The sequence below is a fragment of the Ursus maritimus genome, unplaced genomic scaffold, assembly GCF_017311325.1.
Source record: "Ursus maritimus isolate PB19 unplaced genomic scaffold, ASM1731132v1 scaffold_23, whole genome shotgun sequence".
Classification (NCBI taxonomy): domain Eukaryota; kingdom Metazoa; phylum Chordata; class Mammalia; order Carnivora; family Ursidae; genus Ursus; species Ursus maritimus.
Window position 1 is genome coordinate 24,289,911 of NW_024424786.1, and position 15,825 is coordinate 24,305,735.

The window sequence follows — 15,825 nt, forward strand, 5'->3', positions numbered from 1 at the left end:
CCATTCCTTTCCAACATAAAAGTGATATCTAAGCACTGTATTTATTTCCTGGGCTGCTGTAACAAACTGCCGCAAACCCAGCGGCTTAAAAGAACGTAAATTTGTTCTCTCACAGTTCTGAAGGCTAGAAGTGCAAATCAAGGTGTTGGTAGGACCACAGTCCTACAGGGGCTATAGGACAGATCCTGTCCCTGCCTCTTCCAGCTTTTGGTGGTTTCCAGCATTCCTTGGCTTGAGCCACATCAGTCCAATATCTGCCTGCATCTTCACATTATTTTCTTCCGAATAATCCAGGTAATTTCCTCATCTCAAGATCCTTAACACACATTTGCAAAGATCTTTATCTAAATGAGGCAGCATTTACAAGTTCCAGGGTTCAGGACTTGATGTCTTTGGGTGGCCATTATATATATGTATATATACATATATATGTCACTCACTGTTAAGAGAGATTATGTGGGAGCAGAATAGCAATGGGATTACTCCCTAACCAAAGTGTTTTGTCTTTCTTAACACAAAACACATTTTATGACAATTAGGGACATAAAAAGATGGCCCTTAGGAGGAATATATAGAGAGAAGTTGGGCAAATGGGACTTTTAACCCTTTGGTCCATTTTACCAGATTCTCATTACCATAGCATTTGTCATGATTTGGAGGCTTTTCATTTCCCACATCACTAACAGTAAATGAAAAAAGAAATAAAAGACTTAGGAAACTAAAACTGCCTTATGCTAAGATAATATTGAGTAAAACAATAAAAGTCCATATTTGAATTTCTATTTTGGGAAAATATTATAGAAAAGCAATTTAATAACTCACATACTGCTATTTATTAACCCTTCATCAATTATGATTCTTGCATTTTCCTAAATTACCTATAATGTTATTGCTGCATTCAGTTAAAATATAATATACAGTAATTAAGACCCCAGACTTTAGAGTCAAACATAGCTGAACCTGAATCCTATCTCCTCCTTACAATTTCTGTATCTCCTAAAATCCTTATACTTTGCTACTTAAACTTTGTGCAGTTACTAAATATTTAAGATAATGTATGCTAAGTACTTGGTATATGACCATTCAATAATGGAGCCTGAGGGTAAACTGCCTAGGTTCAAATCCCACTTCTACTTACTAGTTTTGTGACATTGAACAGGTTAATTAATATCTTTTTTGCATCAGTTTCCTTATCTGAACAATAAGGTAAAAATCTATTTCCTAGGGTCCTTGTTAGGATTAAACGATTTAATTCATGTAAAGCATAGAGCCTAGCACATATGAAACACTCAATGAGGATAAGCTATCATCATCATCATTTCTATTTATATTGTACTGATATTAAAATAATTTCTCAGCAAGTCTATGAGGCACAAAGGTTGAAAGACCAGAGATTTAAATTTGATTTCAGAAAATATGTTTTATATGATTTAATAAAAAGATGAGTAAGTTATTTGTAACTTGCATGTACATAAAGCCTATCTCATAATAAGTAAAGCAAAGGATTACTCAGTAGAAAGTTAATGTAGTAAATCAGAACTATTTTAATAACTAAGAAAAGTTAGAGTTAACATCTGAGAGAATGAAGGTCATTGCTGAAGCTACTGGAAATAAAGCTCTTCAAAGGAAAACATACTCTGCTTGTAGAACAGACCATGATATAAATGCACATCATCATTTAGGTTGTGCTAACAATTCAAGAACATCGGCACAGGAATTCTGAAACATATGCCAAGAAGCATTAATAAAGATGAGGATTTTCAGGAAGACCTCACATTGAAATAACCCAGTTGATAAGTTACCAAGTTCTGCCATTATTGGATCCAGGGATTTGACCAGCCATTTTCAGTTTATTTCAAGTGATCTTCAAGATAACTCAAAGATCCAAGAATGGCTTTTTAGGAATGATGATGTGTTATTAATTCCTTTAAATTTGGGATCATATCATCCATTGATATTCATTCAAAACCTCCTTCCATGAGCTACGCCATTAGAAAAATAAGCATTTGTTTTAAATAACCATAATTTGTGATTATAAAAAACTGTCACTTAAACTAAAAATAACATCTTTAATATTAACATCTGGTACATAAAAGTCAGCCATTTAGGAGGATTTCCCTTGGTTCTGATTTACGTATTCATATGAATCATGACTGCAAAAAATCAGTGGTTCTTCCTGACTTACAGAGAAATAATAACAAATTCAGGAAAAATAAGTACTCAAAAAAGAAAGTGAATGTTTTTAATTAGGGTTAACGTGATGCCATTGATGGATTAAGGATTTTAGGAGCAAGAAGTAAGGAAGAAGAGTTTAATTTTGAACACATTGACTTTCAGGTAATAGTATCTGCATGGAGATGTTCATAGGTAATTGTGAAAAATGGAATTCACGTCAACAATTAGGCAAGTTTTACATCTGGAGATAGTATGAGATCACTAGAAAAAGAAGTATGCATATATGGGTGCTGGCAAAACATAATGATCTTCAGGGAAAAGTCACAGAATGGAATCATAAAGAAGTCATAGGTTTTGGAGAAGGACCACAAAAACACCAAGAATTCTATGACTGGGGAGAACATCTGTTCCTGCTAGGTCATGTTGCCACATATGTTCAGATATTTAATAGAGATTTTCTATATCTTACATGCACTGCTTTCTAATTCTATCACATGGGCTCTTCAGAATAATTGTTATGCTTTCTCCTTTATTTGGTTCTTTGGAAGAACAATGACTAGTCTTTCCCCTATTTGTGGTGTTGTATTCTTTGCTCCTAGCCTAGAGTCTGTTATATTGTTATATAATAATAGCTTATAAGTATTTATTAAATGATTACCTACATGAAGGAAGATATCCTATTACTTCAAAAAATTTTCCTTCCCTGGATTATTTCCCTATGTGGCCTTATTATTCCCCTCACTTTATCAAAAATGCATATAGGTACTGGTTGTTTATAAGATTTTGCACACTGTGGAAGCTCTGTTTTTTCTCCTCTTCTTCAGGCTCTGGAAAGAAAAGTTCTCTAAGGAAGAAAGGTATGAAGCCGTCCATCATGCAGCCTCAAACTGCCTCAAAGAGGGTCCCTTTTGATTTCTATTGTAATCCATCCAAACAGAGCCAGTCAGATTTGCCACAATTATCCCTGTGATTGATTAAGTCAACTTTAGGATGAGAATCCATTTTCTGAAGGAATTGGTAAACTGGAGGGATATGAGTAAGCCACCCCAAATTTATCCACATGAATGAGGATCAACAGAAATTAGTGGACTTGAGAGCTGGAGAGAAAGACACTCTTTGTTGACCTCCTAAATAGAGCCGCACCCTGGGGCTCATTTTTTATAAGAGTCAATGGATTTGTTTTCCTAAGCTATATTTGGAGATGTTTCATCACTTGTAATTAGAAAATGACTTATTAAAATCAGCACCCAAAATGGCACACAGATTCTAAGTGTGACCTGATCTCTACAAAGTAGTTCTAATTAGATAAAAAAAGCTAATTTGCCTTATAATTTTCCCAGTATATGGTTGTGATTTATGTACTAAAATGTGATATAGATTAATAGTCATATACCCATTTCTGGTCACCATGATGTCACCCATATTCACAGAAGAATTTTGAGAGACGATAAGCCCATCAGCTTACTAGGTCAATTAAATGTACATATGTTACTTTTAACATAAGAAATTATTCTTCACTTGCAAAAAAAAAAAAATTAAACTTGCTACACCTTACTATGCTTCATGGGGTGGTAAAGGAGACTGTTTTAAACAAAATTCCTTACTGATAAAGTGACATTATAAGAAGGCGCTTGTCAATGTTAACCTATTTTTTTTTAATGGCAATAGAGCACAGACACACTTTTAATTAATTTTATAGAATGACAGGAGAATTAGGATGGCAAAGTAGAGACATTCAGGTAAATGCCATCTTGGGCAAACTGACAGGGTAGAGTTATTTGTGGAGTAGTATTTTGTGCAAGGTGAGGGGGAAGAATGACTCATGGGAAATGTGCTGGAGAATGTCTCCTATATAGATTGGTTACAGAAAAACCTAAAAGGCTCTCCAAAAACTACCTGGAATTTTTCAAGTAGAAAATAAATGAAGATGTCATAACAACGCAGAATAAAAAATATATATATTTTTTCAAAGTTAGATTACATTTCCTTTCTTGTTATGCTTCAAATGGCTTCCTGAGCTTTTCATTTTATTCTAATTGTCATCTTAAAAAACAACTCTAATGAAATTGCTGAAAGCGGTAGAAAAATATATAGAGAAAAGCAAGGTGCCAAAATCATCCATTATTATGAAACTGTGAACTGTAAATATCAGACAGGGCACCCATCACTGCAGAGGCAAATTGAAAGCTGAAAGAGGTTTGCTTTATTGTCTCTCTGACTTAAAATTGATTGAAATGCATATCCAAATGGAAAAGCTGTCAAAAATTGTGGTATGTTGATAGCTCATCTTTTCCTTCTGACCCAAAGCTCTAATGGAATTCCTTTCGGGTGGGGAAGGAAGAAGGTCGGCTTTGAACCATCGTGTAGAAGTAGGAACTGAGATCTGGACACTGGAGACAACTGTTTCCCGGTGTCTTTGTTGATCACACGGCTTATAAACACAGTTTATGAAATCAGTGCATATGCCACATTGCCTATATCATGTAGTGTTTTTTGTTGTTGTCCACACAAAAGATAATGTCCTCAAGTCTGAAGGGCATCCAAATGTCACATGAAAATAGGCTGAAATTTAAGAAATGGTAAATCTAGGAGAATATCTGGTAAATGGTAAATCTAGGAGAACCTAAAATTTATTACTTTCTCTAATTCATATCTTGAAGTAATTGTTTTATTCTTATTAATTTTATACCACAAATCATGTAAGGGCTCTCAACTGCCAATATCCTTACTGAAAATTAAAATTTGAACCCCTCTAGGCAGGCAGACATTCAGACTTCTCAGTAGACTAGGTCCGCTTTATCTCTCCATGATTAACACCTATTCAAAGTTTCCGTTAAAGACAGGTTGGTCTCCTCCATCATGCCTTCACCTCCAGACACCTCAGACCCAAACAATATGCTGAATTCTACCTTTAAACACTCCCATGGATTATTTTCTTTACCTGAAGAACCTATTCGGATTCTCTGTTTACAAATTGAACCCATTCTGCAGATTTTCTTTTCTTTTCCTTTCTCTCTCTCTCTCTCTTTTTTTTAAGATTTTACTAATTCATTTGACAGTGAGTGAGCACAAGCAGAAGAAGTGGGAGTGGGAGTGGGAGAGGGAGAAGCAGACTCCCCACTGAGCAGGGAGCCCGATGCGGGGCTCCATCCCAGGATTCTGGGATCCTGACCTGAGCCAAAGGCAGACACTTAACTGACTGAGCCACCCAGGCTTCCCCATTCTGCAGATTTTCATTCAAGTCTTAATGTCTTGATGCTTAATATGTCGCCCAACACATCAGTTGTTTCTGCTGGAGTAAGTTCTTGGTATGGAAAAATTGTTCTGTAATAACAAGAACAGGTAAGATGCAGCTTGTTTGAGGCAACAATATATAAAGAACTCAGCACTTTATAATTTTGTAGTGTTTTACGAATACACATACATCCACACAGACATACAAAATATATGCTCATTTCTGGTGAAATAGAACAGTTACATTTAAAATTAGAAATAGTTCTATAATTGAAAACAGAAAATCAAACCCCATAAAAAGCATTTGTATGATGAGATTTTATGAGGCTCAACATGAAATATCAAACACTTGTATCAACCAATTCCTTAAGCCCACCATACTGATAGAAGTCAATGAAATAGAACAATGTCCTAAAACTTACACATAGATCACACTATGTCTAGAATATATGATGCAAGTTATTTTTAATGGGGATTTATCTGTTATGATGAAAAAATTTACTTCAATCTTTAATGTGTTTTATGAAAAATTCTAAGAGGTCTAAAATTTCAAATCATTTTGAAATACAATTAATACTTTGAAAGAAGACTCTCAGCTTCTTTCAACATAAGCTCAATATTATCAAATATTTTAAGCAAACAAAATTAAAGTTTGATTTCAAAGCTGTACTTACAATAATGTTTAAAGCAAGCTGCTACCTAACACTGAGAAAGAAGCACACAATCTCAGATAATAATTTATTAAATCGGTGCTATTTATATTGCAGTAAATATCTTAAAAGAGAAAAAAAATCTGTAAATATACAATTAGCACAATTTCCTAATAAGAATATGGAAAAGAACCCAAAGATATGAATCCAATGCATTTAATACATTAATTTGGAAGTAGAGAATATTTGAAATCTTCACAGTTCAGCTGGAAGAAGCTTCAGATGTTTCTGTTCTCTTCATTTTCAGATTCTTATTAAAAAATCTTTGGAAAAAAATGATTAAGAGAAAAAAACATTTTAAGTGTTTCAATTTTTTAAATATTCAAAGCAAGGTGTCAAAAATGTGATGATATCTATACTGAGAATTTGGAAACAGTGTAAGAAAAAAGATCTATGAAACTTTTATTATGTGTAAGCTATTATCCCATGTTTCATAGAAAAATAGCATTGGTTAAGAAAACGTCCTACAAAATATTGTCATACAGTATCAGTACTTACTGTATTTTTATTTAAATGTTAAGGCAGATGATTTTAATTGTATTTTGTTTGGAGTTATTTGTAATCCTAAAATGAGTTAATTTTTTTTTTAAAACTTTACACTGGAATCTGTTATATGTCTCTATGAAAGTTTATAGGATTAGAATTTTAAATGACATTTTAGATGTTAAACTCAAGACATTGTTGAAATAGCTTGTATATTTTGTTCCTAATAATCTAAATAAGTCTGTTAAAAGAGGAAATTGGAAAGGGTTGTTTTGAAAGAAAGTTCACTGGAGAAAAACATGAGTCCAGGGTGATGATGGTTTCTCATTGACTGAGTTGCAGAGGTTGTCCCTGTCAGGGAGTGTAACTGATGATTCTTTTCTGTTGCTGATTCTTCTGTTGGGGTTTGTAATTGACAATTCTTCCTGTAATTGACAAGTGGTAGGGCTCCCCCTGCTATCCTCACTTTCATCCGCCCTACTCCATTTCAGTAAGTTTTCCCTTTATTAATTTTCATAAGCCCAGTTCACATTCAAAATTACTTACTTTTAAGTGCAGACTGTCAGCATTAAAATCGAAGCATAACATTTGAGTTCAGCATGCAAGGAGAAATAAATTTGACTATTTTGAAATATTACATGGTTACTTGGTAGTTGAATCCAAGGTACCACATTGATGGCATTTAAAAAAAAGATTCCTAAGTTACAAGATACGTTTGTAAATTTTTTTTTCTTGAATAATGAACATTTCAGTTGTCAAAAGAACATTATCAGATTCAATTAAAGAAAATAAGTACTAGTTACATATTGGTAAGATAATGATTTAATTTTGAAAAAAAAAATCACTGCCTCTTTGTCACGCTTCCACAATTTAATTGGAAACTGTAGCAAGGTAGAACATAGAACTCTGAAAACCGTTTGCAACTATTTATCTGTGTGAATCAAGGATTCCTCAACACTGTGCCAAGAAAAACAAAATTGAGAAACAAATTGGAAACCAAAAATGAAATGAACATGAAATAATTTATACCAACAAAACATCCTTTGGATCTGCTTTATAGAGCTTTGTGTAAGATTCTATTTTATAAAAGTGCATCTGTTGTTAGAAATGGAAAATCATTAAGCAGGAAATCTGTCATAGATATAGGATAGACTGAGAGACACTCCACAAGTGGGGTAATTTTTGTTTTGTTTTGTTTGTCTTTCTGCGAAAGAAGATAGAGGTCATATCTCTAAACCATGTCTACTGCTACATGTATCTACCAGTTTACATAAATGAACAAGTAGATTAGTAGAGTAATTGTTACCAGTTACATATCTTTTCTGGTTAAGATGTGGTGCTAGACCCTTTATGTAATCTCTCTTTCCACTTGATGCATGGTGGCATATTTCTCTGTCCAAGTTCTCGTAATCTAAGTTTCTAGGCTACTGTTTAAAAAAATGTAGTGAGTGCTGTGAATTAGGAATTTAGGGTATTTTCTGCTACTCTAAGTATAAGAGTGAATATAAGCCTGAGTGACTCAATAACTTTTTATTTTGAAAAATGGACTCCATGGTGAAAGCCAACAAAAAATGTTTAGTCCAGTATGTGCACATATTTGCACAAAGGATTGTCAAACTTTTTTTTTTTTTTGCCTTTTTAGATTTATGGGAAAGTCTTGTTTAATTGTTTCCCTTCTCAAAGTATTGACAATAATCCTCATTCCCAGCCAATTTTCTCAGCATTGATATGACAAAACTCATATACAGAAAGTACTCTGAAGTGTATTCTGTGAACAAATAGTTACATGTCTCTGATCTGGATTTAAATTTCATGAGGTTGTTCAGTTCTTTTTCTCTACTGGCAAGTTTTCTGTATTACCACAGTTGAGAGGAAAATGCACCTTTGACAGTGTTACAAAAGAGTGGGTCACATCTTCTTTTGTAGAAACTTTGAAAGCCCACTTGGAGGTTGAATGGGTGGGTTGGGATGCAGAGTGCAGTGCTGTTTTTCACTCTGTTTTTAAATAAATTGTTAGACCCTAAAATTTTAAGAACCAATTTCCTAAATATTTTGCAATAACTAGCCATAAAACCTTCTTTAGGAAAAAAAAAATATTAGAGTGACATAGAGCAAGGACCTCAGCTGTCCCTGGTTTCTGGAAACTTGAACTCAGGTGGCAGCTCACTGATTTCCTATTGAAATGAAACTACAGTTGATTAAAATTCCAATGTAGATAAACTTTTAAGAATCTGCTACAGTCATTTAGACTAGAAAGTAGAAGTAGCTGAAGGAGGTATTTACTATTTATGAGAAAAACTACAAACTGCCTTTTAACTCATTTTCAGAAATCTTGTATTTTCTTTCTCCCAGATTATCTCTCATTTATCTGTTTTGTCGATTCTGTAGAAATGAAGGGTGATGTTTAATATTGTTCAGGTAGAATTGGAAGTAAGACAGGTTTTGATGAGGACTTACAAAGAAGACAAACTTAGATATATGTTCTACAATTCAAGCACCTTAGAGACATGCCAATGTAGTAAAAAATAATTATAATAATTGGCCAGGTTGTTGAATGCTTACAGAAAATAAAAAAGTAATGGCAACCTTTAACTCAACAGTGTGTATTAAAAATACATCTGAATTATTTTTATGAACATACTTTAAATTATTCAACTGCTAAAATGCTATGGAATGACTTTTAATTTTCTGTATTTGCATATTTGTAGCATTGATCTTAGCCAGGCAAATTGCCAGGATGCTGATCAAACATAAAGAAAAGTTGTTTTAAATTAGTTTTCTTGTTAACTAAAAACAAAATCAGAACGGTGATAATTACTTTTATCGTTCACATATCCTGGGTTGACAAATGTCATCTCACATTTTATTTAATGATTGATCACCATGATAGTTTTGGGGGAGGAGGGTGGGTGGGGAGTATGCATATATGGCTGCAGCCCAGATGAGTTTTTACAGCATAATGTAATATATTTGGTGGTGACCCTCAGACTGCTGCCAGCCATCCTGGCTGTATTAGAAGCAACTAAAGAACTAATTTAAAAATATAGAGCTCTAAGCATCACACCGTCAGATTCTGATTCAATAAGTCTAGAGTGAAGCTTATGAATATGTATTTTTATAAGTTTTCCAGGAAATTATAATTTACCATAAGCATTGGAAACCATTAAATAATTTCCTCCATTTTCCTTATCCTTCCCCAGGAAACTTGCACCATCCACTCCCTTCAAAAGACATTACCTTCTATTATTTCCAACCTTTCATCCATTTGGCCAGCTGCCACAAACAAGAAAGCCTAGACGTATATTCAACAGAAGAATTCACATTTGCTTTAGGTATATTGTGCCTCCATGGTGGTGTTAAATCCTACATAAAAATTAGCTTAAACTTACACAATACTTTTACAGAGATTTTATTATGCTCTTTTAAAAGATGAAGAAATCAAGTAAAAGAAAGGATAAATATCTCGCCCCAGGTCAAGATTTCAGCCACCGTCTCTCAAACCTTTCTACAGGATATCACTGCTATTTAAGGAGAGACCCAAGGCCCATGAGCAAGGCTTAAAGCCTTCAAAGGTGTTCATCACAGCAAAGAAACAAGAAAACACCAGTGGTGTGCATCATCCTCTATCACATTCTAAAGCCTTTTGGACTCTATTTGGTGACATGATCTACACCTTCATAATACACTTTCACCCTTCATCATACAGTTTCAAGAAGGTCTCCCCTTCCACGCATTGCTTTCCAGTTCTAGGTTTCTGTAGTTTCAAAACTTCTTCAGTTTCATCTTTTTAGGAACTATGGTAGCATAAAAGGTGGCTCCCAATTCTTAGACATTCCTCCCTTTGTAAGGAAGCAGATCTGCACCTCTTGATTCTGGATAAGTTTCTCATTGAGTCAATCAATAGAGATTAACAGAAGTGTCATTATATATAACTTCAGAAGATAGAGCGCAAAGAGATATGCAGCTTCCACATTGTTCACCGAGCAACATAGGAACACCGAGCTGCCAGGTAAGAAGTCCATCTACTTTGAGGTGGCCATATTGAAGAGACCACATGTAGGTATCCTGGCTGGCAACTGCAGTTGATAGCCTTCTAGCTATCCCGTAAGGAGCAGACTCATGAATGAAGAAGCTATCTTGGCATTTGGTCCTTCAGTCTAGTCTATTGTTTTCCCAACTTGGGCTCCCTGTCTCCTGGAGTAGAGGCATGCAATTCGGGCTAAGTCCTATGTGAACGTCTGACCCATTAAATACAAAAGCAAAATAAAATACTCGTACTTTGGTGCCACTACGTTTGAGATAGTCATAACACTGCGATAGCTTGATTTGTCTTGAGATTGGGACCCTGCTGTTCCTTCTTTGCAGTGCAATCTGGCTCCACATGCACTGACATCCCAGGTATTAACCAGTGCTTTACTTCACTAAGATCTTTCAGGGGAAAGCTTGATCTGAACATTCAGCTCCTATTCCACTGCTCTGTGCTGCCCACTCATAGGCCAGAGGGTCACTGCTGCTAAATCCAGGAGTTCAGTCAGACACCGCACACAAATGGGAAAATCTTCCTTTGGAACAGTCAGGCTTGTTTTGGGCCTCTAGCTCTGCCTTTTTTTTTTTTTTTTTTTTTTTTCAAATTGAGAGCTCTATTAGAATTCTTTACATAGTGGTGACCAGCCAGGCCTTAACATTTCCCTCAGCTTGATGAAACCTTAGATAGCCTTCTTCTTGCCTCTCAGTCCCTGACCTCTCTCTCATCTTGGCCCTTACATAATCCAGGTGGACAAATCACAGAGCCCTTCCCTCTCTTTTCTTTGGGCATTTACTTTAGAGAAAGTGTCCTAAATTCTTTCTCTGCCCCTCTAAGATGCAAATCCTTTTACAAAGTCTCTTCCCACTTTTAAGACCCAGGAATACTTTTTCTAGGACCTGAGAGCAAGTCTTGAATCGCAATCATCAGGAGAGATAGTGCCCCCATGTCTCAATCCCTGTGAGAGGTAGGAGCCTAACTTCTGTGGATTTTTGGACATCTTGCTCCAAGTTGTAAAACTACCTCCTGTTACGAAAATACTTTTCCTTCGGGTAAGGACAACTTGCAAAGAAAAATGGCCTATGATACTATACCTGCCTCCTCTGCCATTCCAGCTCTTAAAACCTCTCCCAGTTTTGTTTCAGGGCAGTTGAGTTCAGACCGCATTCTGGTTTCTCCATCCTATTCGGATAACCTTGAATAAAGTCAACCTTCCCTGCTTAACTTTGCCCAGTATAATTTCTGCTTTGACAGAGCTCTGATGTCAAAACTCTGTTTTATGTTAGCCTGTATTAATTTTGTGACCTTGGCTAAATTACCTTGTGTCCATAAGAGAACTCTAGTGTGGCTAAAGAAGCCTAGACATTATCCAAAATGAAATCTCCTATCTGTGTTTATGAGCTTTACAATGTAAACATATGATTTAAGCTTCCTTTCATCTCCTTTTCTTCCTCTTTAAAATGGTGATAATAATAGCTTTTTATATGACAGTTAATAAGACTTTATGTAAAATTATAAGCATAATTTGGTATGTGATAAGGGCTTAATAGGTGTTATAACTGTTCATCTATCATTCTTGTTAAATTCATGGATTGTTTTGGGAATCCTTGAGAAGGCTTTCCATCACCGTGCAGCAGAGAATAGAACATACCAAGTGTCAGAAGAAAAAGAAATCAAGCTCTTTGGTTAGAGAGAAATACAAGAAATAAGATTTACTACTACTCAAGAAGATAGAATAACCACAAGGTGATTGCCGCTTGCCTTGTCCCTTGATATTTTCCCAGAAAACAGCTAAACCAAACAGAAGGACCATGGACGAAGGACAAACTCCAGCTGGATCTGCAGTTTTATGACAATTACAATATTTATATTTGTTTTCCAGAAATAAGATCAGGCACTCATTGAAACGATAGTTTGCGATGTCTTACTAAATAAGTTTTTAATTTTATTTTTATATGCCCTGGGGAAATATGTTGCTGTACTTGAAAGCACTCTTTAAAAATGCTTTCTCATTTTAAAATAAAAATGAGGGAAAATGAAGGGATGGGAACAGCTCAATAGAAGCTGTTATAGACTTGACAGGGGCCAGAAATATAGGAAGAAGACAATTATGGTTTCTTGAATTTGTGCTGTGTGCTAGACCACAGGCTGGATATCTGCATATGTAAATTAAACTCAAACACGCAACAAATTTATGGAGTAACATTTTACAGATGAGGAAACAGAGTCTCTGAGAGATTACATGAAATGTCTTTGATCACATATCTAGTGCTGGGGAGACCTGAGCAACTTTTCCTCTTTTTCCCCCACAAACAGAGGGATTATAATTTTCTACCCTTCTTATAGCTGGGCAGGGCCAAGTTACTATCTCTGTGTTGTGAGCAGAAGTGACTGACATGAGCCACTTCTTGACTGATATACTTAATATAGGTGTTCTCTTCCTGGCTACACCGGCATAGCAAACAACACATTCCAGATGGTAGTTGTGTAAACACCACTAGCCTGTAGCTGTGAATTTCTGTATGGAGATGGTTGCTTTGGAAACTTACCCCTCTCCACAATGGGTTTTGTATGAAAAACAAAGAAATCTTTGGTATCCCCAGTATGATTGGAAGACAGGTTTTCCTGGTGGCAAACTTTTTACTCTTTTCCTATACTTTTCTCCCTTCAAAAACCACAGTTTCTTTTTGGAGGGGTGTTTAGGTAAAACCATACAGATTTGTTCAGTCTCTTAGGATTTTTACCATCATTCAGTTCAGAAATAGAAATAGTATTACGTTCTTACATGGAGAAATTTGTCATTTTCCTAAGTTACCTTGTAGAAAACTACTCAAGGAACACAGGCCCATATTCAAACTGTTTGCTCAAATCTTGATGTCCGCCTAAATGAAAGTATTGTTAGTTCAAGACCATCTAAGTCCTTTCTGTCAATCGGGGGCGGGGGGGCGGGGTTAAGAGTGAAATGTTTGTTGTAGCACTGAACATGTAACTAAGAACAGCTTATGGGAGTGATTAAAAAAAAAATCCCATTTCCATATAGCAGAAGTATAATAAATAATTCAGCCTTTACATACAGATTGGATCCCTTAAAGGCAAAGAATGAATATGCTCAGCATATTAATGCTTTTCAGATTTTGTTTTGTGAGATGTTTAGCAATTTCAATGAACTCATAGTGCTTTTATTTGAGAACCCTGGGCATTCCATTTTTAAGGATATTGAATAAAATACAGGACATGAATACAGATGTTGATCTTTGAGCATAAATATTCCTTATTTAATTTTTTTATTGAGGTAAAATTAGCATGTAACATTATATTAGTTTCAGTTATGCAACATAATAATTCGGTATCTGTATAAACTATAAGGTGAACACCACAATAAATCTAGTTACCATCTGTCACCATACAAGAGACCTGCTTCATACTTGTTACAACCTACCCACCAACTTCTTTCCCTATGATAACTACCAATCTGTTCCCTGTATCTACAAGTTTTGTTTTGTTTGTTTCATTTTTAGATTCCACATATAAATTAAATCATATGGTATTTGTCTCTGTCTTATTTCACTTAGCATAATATGCCCAAGGTCCATCCATGTTGTCACAATTGGCAAGATTTCCTTCTTTATTTTATGACGGAGTAGTATTCCATTGTGTATATATGCCACATTGTCTTCATTCATCCAGTGATGGACACTTAGATTGTTTCCATATCTTGGTCATTGCAAATATTGCACAATTAACATAAGGGTGCATTTTTTTCCAATTGGTGTTTTCATTTTCTTCAGATTAATACCTGTATGTAGAATAATTTGCTAGATCATAAGGTAGTTCTATTTTTTAAAATTTTTTGAGGAAACCCCATATTATTTTCTATAGTGGCTATACCAGTTTACGTTCCCACCAACAGTGCATGAGGGTCTCTTTTTCTTTGTAAACTCTCCAACATGATTTCTTATCTTTTTCATACTAGCCATTCTGACAGGTGTGAGATAATATCTCATTGTGGTTCTTCTTTGTATTTCCCTGATGATTAGTGATGTTGGACATCTTTTCATGTGTCTGGTAACCATCTACATATCTTCTTTGGAAAACTGTCTATTCAGATCCTCTACCCATTTTTAATTAAATTTGTTGTTGTTATCGTTACTGAGTTGTATGATTTTATATATTTTGTATATTAGCTCCTTATGGGATATATAATTTGTGAATACCTTCTTCCATTCAGTAGGCTGACTTTTTATTTTGTCGATGGTTTCCTTCACTGTACAGAAGCTTTTTAGTGTGGTGTACTCCCATTTGTTTATTTTTGCTTTCATTGTTAATGCCTTTGAAGTCAGATCCAAAACAACAACAACGACACTCACCAAAAGCAATGCCAAGGAGCTTCCTGCTTATGTTTTCTCCTAGAAGATTTATGCTTTCTGGTCTTAACTTCAAATCTTTAATCCACTTTTGTTAATTTTTGTGGACAGTGTAAGATAGTGGTCCAGTTTCGTTCCTTTGCATGGGTTTGTCCAGTTGTGCCAACACCATTTTTTGAAAATTCTGTCCTTTCTCCATCGTATATAGTCTTGTCTTTTTATTGTGAATTAATTGACCCTATATGCATGGGTTTATTTCCAGGTTCTCTATTCTGCTCCATTGTTGTATGTGTCTGTTTTTATGTTCACACCATACTGGTTTGATTACTATAGATTTGTTGTACAATGTAAAATTAGGGAAGTGATACCTCTAGCTTTAAATTTCTTTCTCAAGATTGCTTTGGCTATTCAAGGTCTTTTGTGCTTCCATACAAATTTTAGAATTATTTGTTCTAGTCTTGTGAAAACTGTTATTGGAATTTTGATAGGGATTGCACTGAATCCACAGTTGTTTAGGGGTAGTGTGGGCATTTTAACAATATTAATTCTTCCAATCCATGAGCATGAAATATCTTTCCATTTATTTGTATCTTCTTTAATTTCTTTTTATCAATGTCTTATAGTAATCAGTGTACAGGTCTCTCACTTCCTTGGTTAAATTTATCCATTGTTATTTTATTCTTTTTGATGTAATTGTAAGTGGGATTGCTTTCTTAATTTCTGTTTCTGCAACCTATAATTGTATATAAAAATGCAACCTATTTCCATATATTAATTTTGTATCCTGAAAATTTACTGAATTCATTTATCAGCTCTAAGAATTTTTTGGTGGTCT